General features: G+C 44.5%; 12 non-coding genes across 12 annotated transcripts; all 12 read left to right on the top strand.

The window, feature by feature from the left end:
- Positions 1 to 769: 769 nt before the first annotated feature.
- LOC141223868 (U2 spliceosomal RNA) lies at positions 770 to 960 on the top strand. Its single transcript, XR_012291390.1, has one exon. It is a non-coding gene; the product is annotated as a U2 spliceosomal RNA (small nuclear RNA).
- Positions 961 to 2,075: 1,115 nt separating this feature from the next.
- LOC141224146 (U2 spliceosomal RNA) lies at positions 2,076 to 2,266 on the top strand. The gene has a single exon (XR_012291661.1). It is a non-coding gene; the product is annotated as a U2 spliceosomal RNA (small nuclear RNA).
- Positions 2,267 to 3,381: 1,115 nt separating this feature from the next.
- Positions 3,382 to 3,572, top strand: LOC141223867 (U2 spliceosomal RNA). The gene has a single exon (XR_012291389.1). It is a non-coding gene; the product is annotated as a U2 spliceosomal RNA (small nuclear RNA).
- A 1,115-nt stretch (positions 3,573 to 4,687) lies between these two features.
- Positions 4,688 to 4,878, top strand: LOC141223866 (U2 spliceosomal RNA). Its single transcript, XR_012291388.1, has one exon. It is a non-coding gene; the product is annotated as a U2 spliceosomal RNA (small nuclear RNA).
- A 1,115-nt stretch (positions 4,879 to 5,993) lies between these two features.
- LOC141223865 (U2 spliceosomal RNA) lies at positions 5,994 to 6,184 on the top strand. Its single transcript, XR_012291387.1, has one exon. It is a non-coding gene; the product is annotated as a U2 spliceosomal RNA (small nuclear RNA).
- Positions 6,185 to 7,299: 1,115 nt separating this feature from the next.
- On the top strand, positions 7,300 to 7,490 carry LOC141223863 (U2 spliceosomal RNA). Its single transcript, XR_012291385.1, has one exon. It is a non-coding gene; the product is annotated as a U2 spliceosomal RNA (small nuclear RNA).
- Positions 7,491 to 8,605: 1,115 nt separating this feature from the next.
- LOC141223862 (U2 spliceosomal RNA) lies at positions 8,606 to 8,796 on the top strand. Its single transcript, XR_012291384.1, has one exon. It is a non-coding gene; the product is annotated as a U2 spliceosomal RNA (small nuclear RNA).
- Positions 8,797 to 11,234: 2,438 nt separating this feature from the next.
- On the top strand, positions 11,235 to 11,434 carry LOC141224208 (U2 spliceosomal RNA). The gene has a single exon (XR_012291711.1). It is a non-coding gene; the product is annotated as a U2 spliceosomal RNA (small nuclear RNA).
- A 1,115-nt stretch (positions 11,435 to 12,549) lies between these two features.
- On the top strand, positions 12,550 to 12,740 carry LOC141224110 (U2 spliceosomal RNA). Its single transcript, XR_012291626.1, has one exon. It is a non-coding gene; the product is annotated as a U2 spliceosomal RNA (small nuclear RNA).
- Positions 12,741 to 13,855: 1,115 nt separating this feature from the next.
- Positions 13,856 to 14,046, top strand: LOC141223861 (U2 spliceosomal RNA). Its single transcript, XR_012291383.1, has one exon. It is a non-coding gene; the product is annotated as a U2 spliceosomal RNA (small nuclear RNA).
- A 1,115-nt stretch (positions 14,047 to 15,161) lies between these two features.
- Positions 15,162 to 15,352, top strand: LOC141223860 (U2 spliceosomal RNA). Its single transcript, XR_012291382.1, has one exon. It is a non-coding gene; the product is annotated as a U2 spliceosomal RNA (small nuclear RNA).
- Positions 15,353 to 16,467: 1,115 nt separating this feature from the next.
- On the top strand, positions 16,468 to 16,658 carry LOC141223962 (U2 spliceosomal RNA). Its single transcript, XR_012291482.1, has one exon. It is a non-coding gene; the product is annotated as a U2 spliceosomal RNA (small nuclear RNA).
- The last annotated feature ends 179 nt before the right edge of the window (positions 16,659 to 16,837 follow it).

Here is a 16,837-nt window from a genome sequence, read left to right as displayed (position 1 = left end):
TTGCACACACACCATCTATTTAGCAAATGCCCTTGTTATCAACAGCAGCCTTTTAAACTCACCTGAGCTAACAGGTATGTGCGCTGGTTACTCTGCTGCGCTTAAAATTTCTTTTTTGGTTTGCTACAATGCCTTTTCTGAAACGTTGTCTCCTTCTGCTGGAACACTGACTTCTTTCATTTAATGCCTGCAGACTATAAAAGAGAACCCAACCCAAAAAGTTTGGTTGATTAGTCTGTGGCATTCTGTTAAACTGTTGCTTATGGCGGTCTCTGTGAGCTTCTCAGCGACATTCAGCCAGCCAGGTATCCTGCCTGCAGTAGATGGAATGTGGCAATGGAACGCTGGCTGCGCGTGTCATAATAGGCTCCGAGCCTTTATATACCTGTGCACAGCAGCAGCCACCTTCAGTCTGCTGCTGGACAGCCAGCAGCAGCAGCAGCAGGAGAGGTATGTAATCAGGAGCCCTCCTGCTAAGGGTAGACAGCTGCTCGTTCCACCCCACCCCCCGCCTTAATTGGTTCTCCTCCCTTCCAACGGTGTTGAGGCGGGTGGGAACAGCAGGGGGTGAAGGTGCTGTGTTTAAAGAGGTGGAGTTATGCAGATCTAAAACGCGTGGATTGCAGCAGCAGCAAGCCGAAAAGTGCAGGCATGTAAGGGATCTAGAGGTTGACAACATGTCTTCTTAACGGGAGTCCAGGAGCTCATCTCCACAAATGGACTTTTCAGGATCCTTGGGTGGCTCCGTAGTTTGAAACCAATTCTGGTTATCGCTTCTCGGCCTTTTGGCTAAGATCAAGTGTAGTATCTGTTCTTATCAGTTTAATATCTGATACGTCCCCTATCTGGGGACCATATATTAAATGGATTTTTAGAACAGGGAGATGGAAAAAGAGCTTGCTCTGTCCACTCCACGCATTGACCTGGTATTGCAGTATCTCCAGGACCGGTGCACCCCTTCTTTAATGCAGTTTCTAAAATCAGAAAGAATTGAATTCAATGTTTTTTGTTCATTTTGCTTGTTTGTCGGATTTTGGGATGGACTCTTTGGCTTTGCTTTTCTTCTCCTCATTGGATTTTTCATGTTCAAAGTTGCAGAAGCCAGATTACAAGCTCATTTTGGTTCAACTTCAGCAACTGTGCATTGCATTGCCATGTAATGTGATGCAATGCTATCTTTCTAGCTCTCCCTTTTTACTTCCTTTTGGATAAACAGACATATTAGGCAAGCATTTTGGAGCTTTCACCTAAATAACTACAGGTGGTGAGATAAGCTGCACAATATAATTGACCTTTCAGTATATTGTTGCACACACACCATCTATTTAGCAAATGCCCTTGTTATCAACAGCAGCCTTTTAAACTCACCTGAGCTAACAGGTATGTGCGCTGGTTACTCTGCTGCGCTTAAAATTTCTTTTTTGGTTTGCTACAATGCCTTTTCTGAAACGTTGTCTCCTTCTGCTGGAACACTGACTTCTTTCATTTAATGCCTGCAGACTATAAAAGAGAACCCAACCCAAAAAGTTTGGTTGATTAGTCTGTGGCATTCTGTTAAACTGTTGCTTATGGCGGTCTCTGTGAGCTTCTCAGCGACATTCAGCCAGCCAGGTATCCTGCCTGCAGTAGATGGAATGTGGCAATGGAACGCTGGCTGCGCGTGTCATAATAGGCTCTGAGCCTTTATATACCTGTGCACAGCAGCAGCCACCTTCAGTCTGCTGCTGGACAGCCAGCAGCAGCAGCAGCAGGAGAGGTATGTAATCAGGAGCCCTCCTGCTAAGGGTAGACAGCTGCTCGTTCCACCCCACCCCCCGCCTTAATTGGTTCTCCTCCCTTCCAACGGTGTTGAGGCGGGTGGGAACAGCAGGGGGTGAAGGTGCTGTGTTTAAAGAGGTGGAGTTATGCAGATCTAAAACGCGTGGATTGCAGCAGCAGCAAGCCGAAAAGTGCAGGCATGTAAGGGATCTAGAGGTTGACAACATGTCTTCTTAACGGGAGTCCAGGAGCTCATCTCCACAAATGGACTTTTCAGGATCCTTGGGTGGCTCCGTAGTTTGAAACCAATTCTGGTTATCGCTTCTCGGCCTTTTGGCTAAGATCAAGTGTAGTATCTGTTCTTATCAGTTTAATATCTGATACGTCCCCTATCTGGGGACCATATATTAATTGGATTTTTAGAACAGGGAGATGGAAAAAGAGCTTGCTCTGTCCACTCCACGCATTGACCTAGCATTGCAGTATCTCCAGGACCGGTGCACCCCTTCTTTAATGCAGTTTCTAAAATCAGAAAGAATTGAATTCAATGTTTTTTGTTCATTTTGCTTGTTTGTCGGATTTTGGGATGGACTCTTTGGCTTTGCTTTTCTTCTCCTCATTGGATTTTTCATGTTCAAAGTTGCAGAAGCCAGATTACAAGCTCATTTTGGTTCAACTTCAGCAACTGTGCATTGCATTGCCATGTAATGTGATGCAATGCTATCTTTCTAGCTCTCCCTTTTTACTTCCTTTTGGATAAACAGACATATTAGGCAAGCATTTTGGAGCTTTCACCTAAATAACTACAGGTGGTGAGATAAGCTGCACAATATAATTGACCTTTCAGTATATTGTTGCACACACACCATCTATTTAGCAAATGCCCTTGTTATCAACAGCAGCCTTTTAAACTCACCTGAGCTAACAGGTATGTGTGCTGGTTACTCTGCTGCGCTTAAAATTTCTTTTTTGGTTTGCTACAATGCCTTTTCTGAAACGTTGTCTCCTTCTGCTGGAACACTGACTTCTTTCATTTAATGCCTGCAGACTATAAAAGAGAACCCAACCCAAAAAGTTTGGTTGATTAGTCTGTGGCATTCTGTTAAACTGTTGCTTATGGCGGTCTCTGTGAGCTTCTCAGCGACATTCAGCCAGCCAGGTATCCTGCCTGCAGTAGATGGAATGTGGCAATGGAACGCTGGCTGCGCGTGTCATAATAGGCTCTGAGCCTTTATATACCTGTGCACAGCAGCAGCCACCTTCAGTCTGCTGCTGGACAGCCAGCAGCAGCAGCAGCAGGAGAGGTATGTAATCAGGAGCCCTCCTGCTAAGGGTAGACAGCTGCTCGTTCCACCCCACCCCCCGCCTTAATTGGTTCTCCTCCCTTCCAACGGTGTTGAGGCGGGTGGGAACAGCAGGGGGTGAAGGTGCTGTGTTTAAAGAGGTGGAGTTATGCAGATCTAAAACGCGTGGATTGCAGCAGCAGCAAGCCGAAAAGTGCAGGCATGTAAGGGATCTAGAGGTTGACAACATGTCTTCTTAACGGGAGTCCAGGAGCTTATCTCCACAAATGGACTTTTCAGGATCCTTGGGTGGCTCCGTAGTTTGAAACCAATTCTGGTTATCGCTTCTCGGCCTTTTGGCTAAGATCAAGTGTAGTATCTGTTCTTATCAGTTTAATATCTGATACGTCCCCTATCTGGGGACCATATATTAAATGGATTTTTAGAACAGGGAGATGGAAAAAGAGCTTGCTCTGTCCACTCCACGCATTGACCTGGTATTGCAGTATCTCCAGGACCGGTGCACCCCTTCTTTAATGCAGTTTCTAAAATCAGAAAGAATTGAATTCAATGTTTTTTGTTCATTTTGCTTGTTTGTCGGATTTTGGGATGGACTCTTTGGCTTTGCTTTTCTTCTCCTCATTGGATTTTTCATGTTCAAAGTTGCAGAAGCCAGATTACAAGCTCATTTTGGTTCAACTTCAGCAACTGTGCATTGCATTGCCATGTAATGTGATGCAATGCTATCTTTCTAGCTCTCCCTTTTTACTTCCTTTTGGATAAACAGACATATTAGGCAAGCATTTTGGAGCTTTCACCTAAATAACTACAGGTGGTGAGATAAGCTGCACAATATAATTGACCTTTCAGTATATTGTTGCACACACACCATCTATTTAGCAAATGCCCTTGTTATCAACAGCAGCCTTTTAAACTCACCTGAGCTAACAGGTATGTGCGCTGGTTACTCTGCTGCGCTTAAAATTTCTTTTTTGGTTTGCTACAATGCCTTTTCTGAAACGTTGTCTCCTTCTGCTGGAACACTGACTTCTTTCATTTAATGCCTGCAGACTATAAAAGAGAACCCAACCCAAAAAGTTTGGTTGATTAGTCTGTGGCATTCTGTTAAACTGTTGCTTATGGCGGTCTCTGTGAGCTTCTCAGCGACATTCAGCCAGCCAGGTATCCTGCCTGCAGTAGATGGAATGTGGCAATGGAACGCTGGCTGCGCGTGTCATAATAGGCTCTGAGCCTTTATATACCTGTGCACAGCAGCAGCCACCTTCAGTCTGCTGCTGGACAGCCAGCAGCAGCAGCAGCAGGAGAGGTATGTAATCAGGAGCCCTCCTGCTAAGGGTAGACAGCTGCTCGTTCCACCCCACCCCCCGCCTTAATTGGTTCTCCTCCCTTCCAACGGTGTTGAGGCGGGTGGGAACAGCAGGGGGTGAAGGTGCTGTGTTTAAAGAGGTGGAGTTATGCAGATCTAAAACGCGTGGATTGCAGCAGCAGCAAGCCGAAAAGTGCAGGCATGTAAGGGATCTAGAGGTTGACAACATGTCTTCTTAACGGGAGTCCAGGAGCTCATCTCCACAAATGGACTGTTCAGGATCCTTGGGTGGCTCCGTAGTTTGAAACCAATTCTGGTTATCGCTTCTCGGCCTTTTGGCTAAGATCAAGTGTAGTATCTGTTCTTATCAGTTTAATATCTGATACGTCCCCTATCTGGGGACCATATATTAAATGGATTTTTAGAACAGGGAGATGGAAAAAGAGCTTGCTCTGTCCACTCCACGCATTGACCTGGTATTGCAGTATCTCCAGGACCGGTGCACCCCTTCTTTAATGCAGTTTCTAAAATCAGAAAGAATTGAATTCAATGTTTTTTGTTCATTTTGCTTGTTTGTCGGATTTTGGGATGGACTCTTTGGCTTTGCTTTTCTTCTCCTCATTGGATTTTTCATGTTCAAAGTTGCAGAAGCCAGATTACAAGCTCATTTTGGTTCAACTTCAGCAACTGTGCATTGCATTGCCATGTAATGTGATGTAATGCTATCTTTCTAGCTCTCCCTTTTTACTTCCTTTTGGATAAACAGACATATTAGGCAAGCATTTTGGAGCTTTCACCTAAATAACTACAGGTGGTGAGATAAGCTGCACAATATAATTGACCTTTCAGTATATTGTTGCACACACACCATCTATTTAGCAAATGCCCTTGTTATCAACAGCAGCCTTTTAAACTCACCTGAGCTAACAGGTATGTGCGCTGGTTACTCTGCTGCGCTTAAAATTTCTTTTTTGGTTTGCTACAATGCCTTTTCTGAAACGTTGTCTCCTTCTGCTGGAACACTGACTTCTTTCATTTAATGCCTGCAGACTATAAAAGAGAACCCAACCCAAAAAGTTTGGTTGATTAGTCTGTGGCATTCTGTTAAACTGTTGCTTATGGCGGTCTCTGTGAGCTTCTCAGCGACATTCAGCCAGCCAGGTATCCTGCCTGCAGTAGATGGAATGTGGCAATGGAACGCTGGCTGCGCGTGTCATAATAGGCTCTGAGCCTTTATATACCTGTGCACAGCAGCAGCCACCTTCAGTCTGCTGCTGGACAGCCAGCAGCAGCAGCAGCAGGAGAGGTATGTAATCAGGAGCCCTCCTGCTAAGGGTAGACAGCTGCTCGTTCCACCCCACCCCCCGCCTTAATTGGTTCTCCTCCCTTCCAACGGTGTTGAGGCGGGTGGGAACAGCAGGGGGTGAAGGTGCTGTGTTTAAAGAGGTGGAGTTATGCAGATCTAAAACGCGTGGATTGCAGCAGCAGCAAGCCGAAAAGTGCAGGCATGTAAGGGATCTAGAGGTTGACAACATGTCTTCTTAACGGGAGTCCAGGAGCTCATCTCCACAAATGGACTTTTCAGGATCCTTGGGTGGCTCCGTAGTTTGAAACCAATTCTGGTTATCGCTTCTCGGCCTTTTGGCTAAGATCAAGTGTAGTATCTGTTCTTATCAGTTTAATATCTGATACGTCCCCTATCTGGGGACCATATATTAAATGGATTTTTAGAACAGGGAGATGGAAAAAGAGCTTGCTCTGTCCACTCCACGCATTGACCTGGTATTGCAGTATCTCCAGGACCGGTGCACCCCTTCTTTAATGCAGTTTCTAAAATCAGAAAGAATTGAATTCAATGTTTTTTGTTCATTTTGCTTGTTTGTCGGATTTTGGGATGGACTCTTTGGCTTTGCTTTTCTTCTCCTCATTGGATTTTTCATGTTCAAAGTTGCAGAAGCCAGATTACAAGCTCATTTTGGTTCAACTTCAGCAACTGTGCATTGCATTGCCATGTAATGTGATGCAATGCTATCTTTCTAGCTCTCCCTTTTTACTTCCTTTTGGATAAACAGACATATTAGGCAAGCATTTTGGAGCTTTCACCTAAATAACTACAGGTGGTGAGATAAGCTGCACAATATAATTGACCTTTCAGTATATTGTTGCACACACACCATCTATTTAGCAAATGCCCTTGTTATCAACAGCAGCCTTTTAAACTCACCTGAGCTAACAGGTATGTGCGCTGGTTACTCTGCTGCGCTTAAAATTTCTTTTTTGGTTTGCTACAATGCCTTTTCTGAAACGTTGTCTCCTTCTGCTGGAACACTGACTTCTTTCATTTAATGCCTGCAGACTATAAAAGAGAACCCAACCCAAAAAGTTTGGTTGATTAGTCTGTGGCATTCTGTTAAACTGTTGCTTATGGCGGTCTCTGTGAGCTTCTCAGCGACATTCAGCCAGCCAGGTATCCTGCCTGCAGTAGATGGAATGTGGCAATGGAACGCTGGCTGCGCGTGTCATAATAGGCTCTGAGCCTTTATATACCTGTGCACAGCAGCAGCCACCTTCAGTCTGCTGCTGGACAGCCAGCAGCAGCAGCAGCAGGAGAGGTATGTAATCAGGAGCCCTCCTGCTAAGGGTAGACAGCTGCTCGTTCCACCCCACCCCCCGCCTTAATTGGTTCTCCTCCCTTCCAACGGTGTTGAGGCGGGTGGGAACAGCAGGGGGTGAAGGTGCTGTGTTTAAAGAGGTGGAGTTATGCAGATCTAAAACGCGTGGATTGCAGCAGCAGCAAGCCGAAAAGTGCAGGCATGTAAGGGATCTAGAGGTTGACAACATGTCTTCTTAACGGGAGTCCAGGAGCTCATCTCCACAAATGGACTTTTCAGGATCCTTGGGTGGCTCCGTAGTTTGAAACCAATTCTGGTTATCGCTTCTCGGCCTTTTGGCTAAGATCAAGTGTAGTATCTGTTCTTATCAGTTTAATATCTGATACGTCCCCTATCTGGGGACCATATATTAAATGGATTTTTAGAACAGGGAGATGGAAAAAGAGCTTGCTCTGTCCACTCCACGCATTGACCTGGTATTGCAGTATCTCCAGGACCGGTGCACCCCTTCTTTAATGCAGTTTCTAAAATCAGAAAGAATTGAATTCAATGTTTTTTGTTCATTTTGCTTGTTTGTCGGATTTTGGGATGGACTCTTTGGCTTTGCTTTTCTTCTCCTCATTGGATTTTTCATGTTCAAAGTTGCAGAAGCCAGATTACAAGCTCATTTTGGTTCAACTTCAGCAACTGTGCATTGCATTGCCATGTAATGTGATGCAATGCTATCTTTCTAGCTCTCCCTTTTTACTTCCTTTTGGATAAACAGACATATTAGGCAAGCATTTTGGAGCTTTCACCTAAATAACTACAGGTGGTGAGATAAGCTGCACAATATAATTGACCTTTCAGTATATTGTTGCACACACACCATCTATTTAGCAAATGCCCTTGTTATCAACAGCAGCCTTTTAAACTCACCTGAGCTAACAGGTATGTGCGCTGGTTACTCTGCTGCGCTTAAAATTTCTTTTTTGGTTTGCTACAATGCCTTTTCTGAAACGTTGTCTCCTTCTGCTGGAACACTGACTTCTTTCATTTAATGCCTGCAGACTATAAAAGAGAACCCAACCCAAAAAGTTTGGTTGATTAGTCTGTGGCATTCTGTTAAACTGTTGCTTATGGCGGTCTCTGTGAGCTTCTCAGCGACATTCAGCCAGCCAGGTATCCTGCCTGCAGTAGATGGAATGTGGCAATGGAACGCTGGCTGCGCGTGTCATAATAGGCTCTGAGCCTTTATATACCTGTGCACAGCAGCAGCCACCTTCAGTCTGCTGCTGGACAGCCAGCAGCAGCAGCAGCAGGAGAGGTATGTAATCAGGAGCCCTCCTGCTAAGGGTAGACAGCTGCTCGTTCCACCCCACCCCCCGCCTTAATTGGTTCTCCTCCCTTCCAACGGTGTTGAGGCGGGTGGGAACAGCAGGGGGTGAAGGTGCTGTGTTTAAAGAGGTGGAGTTATGCAGATCTAAAACGCGTGGATTGCAGCAGCAGCAAGCCGAAAAGTGCAGGCATGTAAGGGATCTAGAGGTTGACAACATGTCTTCTTAACGGGAGTCCAGGAGCTCATCTCCACAAATGGACTTTTCAGGATCCTTGGGTGGCTCCGTAGTTTGAAACCAATTCTGGTTATCGCTTCTCGGCCTTTTGGCTAAGATCAAGTGTAGTATCTGTTCTTATCAGTTTAATATCTGATACGTCCCCTATCTGGGGACCATATATTAAATGGATTTTTAGAACAGGGAGATGGAAAAAGAGCTTGCTCTGTCCACTCCACGCATTGACCTGGTATTGCAGTATCTCCAGGACCGGTGCACCCCTTCTTTAATGCAGTTTCTAAAATCAGAAAGAATTGAATTCAATGTTTTTTGTTCATTTTGCTTGTTTGTCGGATTTTGGGATGGACTCTTTGGCTTTGCTTTTCTTCTCCTCATTGGATTTTTCATGTTCAAAGTTGCAGAAGCCAGATTACAAGCTCATTTTGGTTCAACTTCAGCAACTGTGCATTGCATTGCCATGTAATGTGATGCAATGCTATCTTTCTAGCTCTCCCTTTTTACTTCCTGTTGGATAAACAGACATATTAGGCAAGCATTTTGGAGCTTTCACCTAAATAACTACAGGTGGTGAGATAAGCTGCACAATATAATTGACCTTTCAGTATATTGTTGCACACACACCATCTATTTAGCAAATGCCCTTGTTATCAACAGCAGCCTTTTAAACTCACCTGAGCTAACAGGTATGTGCGCTGGTTACTCTGCTGCGCTTAAAATTTCTTTTTTGGTTTGCTACAATGCCTTTTCTGAAACGTTGTCTCCTTCTGCTGGAACACTGACTTCTTTCATTTAATGCCTGCAGACTATAAAAGAGAACCCAACCCAAAAAGTTTGGTTGATTAGTCTGTGGCATTCTGTTAAACTGTTGCTTATGGCGGTCTCTGTGAGCTTCTCAGCGACATTCAGCCAGCCAGGTATCCTGCCTGCAGTAGATGGAATGTGGCAATGGAACGCTGGCTGCGCGTGTCATAATAGGCTCTGAGCCTTTATATACCTGTGCACAGCAGCAGCCACCTTCAGTCTGCTGCTGGACAGCCAGCAGCAGCAGCAGCAGGAGAGGTATGTAATCAGGAGCCCTCCTGCTAAGGGTAGACAGCTGCTCGTTCCACCCCACCCCCCGCCTTAATTGGTTCTCCTCCCTTCCAACGGTGTTGAGGCGGGTGGGAACAGCAGGGGGTGAAGGTGCTGTGTTTAAAGAGGTGGAGTTATGCAGATCTAAAACGCGTGGATTGCAGCAGCAGCAAGCCGAAAAGTGCAGGCATGTAAGGGATCTAGAGGTTGACAACATGTCTTCTTAACGGGAGTCCAGGAGCTCATCTCCACAAATGGACTTTTCAGGATCCTTGGGTGGCTCCGTAGTTTGAAACCAATTCTGGTTATCGCTTCTCGGCCTTTTGGCTAAGATCAAGTGCAGTGATCTAGCGGTTGCTGCCTTGGTCTTGACTGGGAGGTGCTTGGGGTGCCCGGCTCCTTGGCCTGGGGGGATCGCTACACTCATCGGTGGAGCTAAACCCCCCTGCTGCTATTAGGGAGTCGGATTAGTCCCTGGGCAACGAGAGGCGATCACCTTGTCACCACACATAGCTGTGGGGGGCAACTGTCGCCACACATAGCTGTGGTGGCAACATTTGGAGGATTAAAAGGAAAAACGGAAGGAAAACGGATTGTTGAGATGGAGTTTTGGAAAAAGAAGAGATGCTTACGTTTTTTTGTGAAACGGGAGACGGAAGAAACTTTTTTGGAAGAAAAATGGATTCTGGAAATTTTGAGGAAACATGAAGTTTTGGAGAAGGATATCTACTGTATGCAAGAAATAAAGCAAGGTAAAGTTTGTGATGTGACTCTAGTTTCTGAGGAAAAGTGCATTCATTTTTTCAAATGCTGGAGTGAAGAGGATTCTGGGAAAATTGGAGTAAGTGCATCATTCATGGGGAAACCGAAGAGTGTGATAATTTACATGGACAATCCGTTTGTGGAAATAGAGGAGATAATGGTTTTTTTGGAATCTAAATGTAAGATGGTAAAGTTTCAGAAATTATACAGGAACAAAGTTGGTATTTGGAACGGAAAGAGACGTTTTTTGGTGTGGACAACAGGAGAAGAAAATTTGCATAATGGGAGGATTATGGTAAACGGGAGTTCTGGGTATTGTTACATGGAAAGCAGCAAAGGAACTTTTGAAAAGAACTTTGGAGGACAAAAGGAAGATATTGGTGATAAAATGAAGAAGGAAGTTGATGCGATAATTATAGAGGAGAATAAGCAGGGAAAAGAAGTTGAAAGTTTAAAGGTGAAGAAAAAGGTAACGGTACAGGAAAATTGTGGATCAAGGAAAGTATCTGGTGAAAAGAAAGAAGTAAAAGAGGAAAAGGGTAAAGTTTTGGAGAAGGTGGTGACTTTCAGAGATGATGAGGAAGAGTATGATTGGGAACAGATGCGGTTAGAGCATGAGGAGGAAGAAAAGAAGTTAAGGGGTTTTGTTGGGAGGAAAGTAAAAGGGAAAAAGGGGATATTTAGTTTGGGAAACCGGGTGAAGTAATGTCAGTTGTGATTTGTTTGGAAACTGTTGAAACTGTAAAGGAATTGTTATGTTTAACTTTATATATATTAATTCAAATGAAAAAATATAAATATAATATCTAAACACGATGATGGAACTAAAATCTTGAGTTTAGTGATATATGATTTAAGATTATAAAACTTAATTTCTGAGTGTTTGGAAAAAAAAAAAAAAAAAAAAAAAAAAAATCTGTTCTTATCAGTTTAATATCTGATACGTCCCCTATCTGGGGACCATATATTAAATGGATTTTTAGAACAGGGAGATGGAAAAAGAGCTTGCTCTGTCCACTCCACGCATTGACCTGGTATTGCAGTATCTCCAGGACCGGTGCACCCCTTCTTTAATGCAGTTTCTAAAATCAGAAAGAATTGAATTCAATGTTTTTTGTTCATTTTGCTTGTTTGTCGGATTTTGGGATGGACTCTTTGGCTTTGCTTTTCTTCTCCTCATTGGATTTTTCATGTTCAAAGTTGCAGAAGCCAGATTACAAGCTCATTTTGGTTCAACTTCAGCAACTGTGCATTGCATTGCCATGTAATGTGATGCAATGCTATCTTTCTAGCTCTCCCTTTTTACTTCCTTTTGGATAAACAGACATATTAGGCAAGCATTTTGGAGCTTTCACCTAAATAACTACAGGTGGTGAGATAAGCTGCACAATATAATTGACCTTTCAGTATATTGTTGCACACACACCATCTATTTAGCAAATGCCCTTGTTATCAACAGCAGCCTTTTAAACTCACCTGAGCTAACAGGTATGTGCGCTGGTTACTCTGCTGCGCTTAAAATTTCTTTTTTGGTTTGCTACAATGCCTTTTCTGAAACGTTGTCTCCTTCTGCTGGAACACTGACTTCTTTCATTTAATGCCTGCAGACTATAAAAGAGAACCCAACCCAAAAAGTTTGGTTGATTAGTCTGTGGCATTCTGTTAAACTGTTGCTTATGGCGGTCTCTGTGAGCTTCTCAGCGACATTCAGCCAGCCAGGTATCCTGCCTGCAGTAGATGGAATGTGGCAATGGAACGCTGGCTGCGCGTGTCATAATAGGCTCTGAGCCTTTATATACCTGTGCACAGCAGCAGCCACCTTCAGTCTGCTGCTGGACAGCCAGCAGCAGCAGCAGCAGGAGAGGTATGTAATCAGGAGCCCTCCTGCTAAGGGTAGACAGCTGCTCGTTCCACCCCACCCCCCGCCTTAATTGGTTCTCCTCCCTTCCAACGGTGTTGAGGCGGGTGGGAACAGCAGGGGGTGAAGGTGCTGTGTTTAAAGAGGTGGAGTTATGCAGATCTAAAACGCGTGGATTGCAGCAGCAGCAAGCCGAAAAGTGCAGGCATGTAAGGGATCTAGAGGTTGACAACATGTCTTCTTAACGGGAGTCCAGGAGCTCATCTCCACAAATGGACTTTTCAGGATCCTTGGGTGGCTCCGTAGTTTGAAACCAATTCTGGTTATCGCTTCTCGGCCTTTTGGCTAAGATCAAGTGTAGTATCTGTTCTTATCAGTTTAATATCTGATACGTCCCCTATCTGGGGACCATATATTAAATGGATCTTTAGAACAGGGAGATGGAAAAAGAGCTTGCTCTGTCCACTCCACGCATTGACCTGGTATTGCAGTATCTCCAGGACCGGTGCACCCCTTCTTTAATGCAGTTTCTAAAATCAGAAAGAATTGAATTCAATGTTTTTTGTTCATTTTGCTTGTTTGTCGGATTTTGGGATGGACTCTTTGGCTTTGCTTTTCTTCTCCTCAATGGATTTTTCATGTTCAAAGTTGCAGAAGCCAGATTACAAGCTCATTTTGGTTCAACTTCAGCAACTGTGCATTGCATTGCCATGTAATGTGATGCAATGCTATCTTTCTAGCTCTCCCTTTTTACTTCCTTTTGGATAAACAGACATATTAGGCAAGCATTTTGGAGCTTTCACCTAAATAACTACAGGTGGTGAGATAAGCTGCACAATATAATTGACCTTTCAGTATATTGTTGCACACACACCATCTATTTAGCAAATGCCCTTGTTATCAACAGCAGCCTTTTAAACTCACCTGAGCTAACAGGTATGTGCGCTGGTTACTCTGCTGCGCTTAAAATTTCTTTTTTGGTTTGCTACAATGCCTTTTCTGAAACGTTGTCTCCTTCTGCTGGAACACTGACTTCTTTCATTTAATGCCTGCAGACTATAAAAGAGAACCCAACCCAAAAAGTTTGGTTGATTAGTCTGTGGCATTCTGTTAAACTGTTGCTTATGGCGGTCTCTGTGAGCTTCTCAGCGACATTCAGCCAGCCAGGTATCCTGCCTGCAGTAGATGGAATGTGGCAATGGAACGCTGGCTGCGCGTGTCATAATAGGCTCTGAGCCTTTATATACCTGTGCACAGCAGCAGCCACCTTCAGTCTGCTGCTGGACAGCCAGCAGCAGCAGCAGCAGGAGAGGTATGTAATCAGGAGCCCTCCTGCTAAGGGTAGACAGCTGCTCGTTCCACCCCACCCCCCGCCTTAATTGGTTCTCCTCCCTTCCAACGGTGTTGAGGCGGGTGGGAACAGCAGGGGGTGAAGGTGCTGTGTTTAAAGAGGTGGAGTTATGCAGATCTAAAACGCGTGGATTGCAGCAGCAGCAAGCCGAAAAGTGCAGGCATGTAAGGGATCTAGAGGTTGACAACATGTCTTCTTAACGGGAGTCCAGGAGCTCATCTCCACAAATGGACTTTTCAGGATCCTTGGGTGGCTCCGTAGTTTGAAACCAATTCTGGTTATCGCTTCTCGGCCTTTTGGCTAAGATCAAGTGTAGTATCTGTTCTTATCAGTTTAATATCTGATACGTCCCCTATCTGGGGACCATATATTAAATGGATTTTTAGAACAGGGAGATGGAAAAAGAGCTTGCTCTGTCCACTCCACGCATTGACCTGGTATTGCAGTATCTCCAGGACCGGTGCACCCCTTCTTTAATGCAGTTTCTAAAATCAGAAAGAATTGAATTCAATGTTTTTTGTTCATTTTGCTTGTTTGTCGGATTTTGGGATGGACTCTTTGGCTTTGCTTTTCTTCTCCTCATTGGATTTTTCATGTTCAAAGTTGCAGAAGCCAGATGACAAGCTCATTTTGGTTCAACTTCAGCAACTGTGCATTGCATTGCCATGTAATGTGATGCAATGCTATCTTTCTAGCTCTCCCTTTTTACTTCCTTTTGGATAAACAGACATATTAGGCAAGCATTTTGGAGCTTTCACCTAAATAACTACAGGTGGTGAGATAAGCTGCACAATATAATTGACCTTTCAGTATATTGTTGCACACACACCATCTATTTAGCAAATGCCCTTGTTATCAACAGCAGCCTTTTAAACTCACCTGAGCTAACAGGTATGTGCGCTGGTTACTCTGCTGCGCTTAAAATTTCTTTTTTGGTTTGCTACAATGCCTTTTCTGAAACGTTGTCTCCTTCTGCTGGAACACTGACTTCTTTCATTTAATGCCTGCAGACTATAAAAGAGAACCCAACCCAAAAAGTTTGGTTGATTAGTCTGTGGCATTCTATTAAACTGTTGCTTATGGCGGTCTCTGTGAGCTTCTCAGCGACATTCAGCCAGCCAGGTATCCTGCCTGCAGTAGATGGAATGTGGCAATGGAACGCTGGCTGCGCGTGTCATAATAGGCTCTGAGCCTTTATATACCTGTGCACAGCAGCAGCCACCTTCAGTCTGCTGCTGGACAGCCAGCAGCAGCAGCAGCAGGAGAGGTATGTAATCAGGAGCCCTCCTGCTAAGGGTAGACAGCTGCTCGTTCCACCCCACCCCCCGCCTTAATTGGTTCTCCTCCCTTCCAACGGTGTTGAGGCGGGTGGGAACAGCAGGGGGTGAAGGTGCTGTGTTTAAAGAGGTGGAGTTATGCAGATCTAAAACGCGTGGATTGCAGCAGCAGCAAGCCGAAAAGTGCAGGCATGTAAGGGATCTAGAGGTTGACAACATGTCTTCTTAACGGGAGTCCAGGAGCTCATCTCCACAAATGGACTTTTCAGGATCCTTGGGTGGCTCCGTAGTTTGAAACCAATTCTGGTTATCGCTTCTCGGCCTTTTGGCTAAGATCAAGTGTAGTATCTGTTCTTATCAGTTTAATATCTGATACGTCCCCTATCTGGGGACCATATATTAAATGGATTTTTAGAACAGGGAGATGGAAAAAGAGCTTGCTCTGTCCACTCCACGCATTGACCTGGTATTGCAGTATCTCCAGGACCGGTGCACCCCTTCTTTAATGCAGTTTCTAAAATCAGAAAGAATTGAATTCAATGTTTTTTGTTCATTTTGCTTGTTTGTCGGATTTTGGGATGGACTCTTTGGCTTTGCTTTTCTTCTCCTCATTGGATTTTTCATGTTCAAAGTTGCAGAAGCCAGATTACAAGCTCATTTTGGTTCAACTTCAGCAACTGTGCATTGCATTGCCATGTAATGTGATGCAATGCTATCTTTCTAGCTCTCCCTTTTTACTTCCTTTTGGATAAACAGACATATTAGGCAAGCATTTTGGAGCTTTCACCTAAATAACTACAGGTGGTGAGATAAGCTGCACAATATAATTGACCTTTCAGTATATTGTTGCACACACACCATCTATTTAGCAAATGCCCTTGTTATCAACAGCAGCCTTTTAAACTCACCTGAGCTAACAGGTATGTGCGCTGGTTACTCTGCTGCGCTTAAAATTTCTTTTTTGGTTTGCTACAATGCCTTTTCTGAAACGTTGTCTCCTTCTGCTGGAACACTGACTTCTTTCATTTAATGCCTGCAGACTATAAAAGAGAACCCAACCCAAAAAGTTTGGTTGATTAGTCTGTGGCATTCTGTTAAACTGTTGCTTATGGCGGTCTCTGTGAGCTTCTCAGCGACATTCAGCCAGCCAGGTATCCTGCCTGCAGTAGATGGAATGTGGCAATGGAACGCTGGCTGCGCGTGTCATAATAGGCTCTGAGCCTTTATATACCTGTGCACAGCAGCAGCCACCTTCAGTCTGCTGCTGGACAGCCAGCAGCAGCAGCAGCAGGAGAGGTATGTAATCAGGAGCCCTCCTGCTAAGGGTAGACAGCTGCTCGTTCCACCCCACCCCCCGCCTTAATTGGTTCTCCTCCCTTCCAACGGTGTTGAGGCGGGTGGGAACAGCAGGGGGTGAAGGTGCTGTGTTTAAAGAGGTGGAGTTATGCAGATCTAAAACGCGTGGATTGCAGCAGCAGCAAGCCGAAAAGTGCAGGCATGTAAGGGATCTAGAGGTTGACAACATGTCTTCTTAACGGGAGTCCAGGAGCTCATCTCCACAAATGGACTTTTCAGGATCCTTGGGTGGCTCCGTAGTTTGAAACCAATTCTGGTTATCGCTTCTCGGCCTTTTGGCTAAGATCAAGTGTAGTATCTGTTCTTATCAGTTTAATATCTGATATGTCCCCTATCTGGGGACCATATATTAAATGGATTTTTAGAACAGGGAGATGGAAAAAGAGCTTGCTCTGTCCACTCCACGCATTGACCTGGTATTGCAGTATCTCCAGGACCGGTGCACCCCTTCTTTAATGCAGTTTCTAAAATCAGAAAGAATTGAATTCAATGTTTTTTGTTCATTTTGCTTGTTTGTCGGATTTTGGGATGGACTCTTTGGCTTTGCTTTTCTTCTCCTCATTGGATTTTTCATGTTCAAAGTTGCAGAAGCCAGATTACAAGCTCATTTTGGTTCAACTTCAGCAACT

Source organism: Phyllobates terribilis, unplaced genomic scaffold, assembly GCF_046119375.1.
Source record: "Phyllobates terribilis strain yellow unplaced genomic scaffold, ASM4611937v1 Scaffold_381__1_contigs__length_1843176, whole genome shotgun sequence".
NCBI classification, from domain to species: domain Eukaryota; kingdom Metazoa; phylum Chordata; class Amphibia; order Anura; family Dendrobatidae; genus Phyllobates; species Phyllobates terribilis.
The sequence above is the reverse complement of the archived record's forward strand: the minus strand, read 5'-3'. Positions and strand labels throughout refer to the sequence as shown.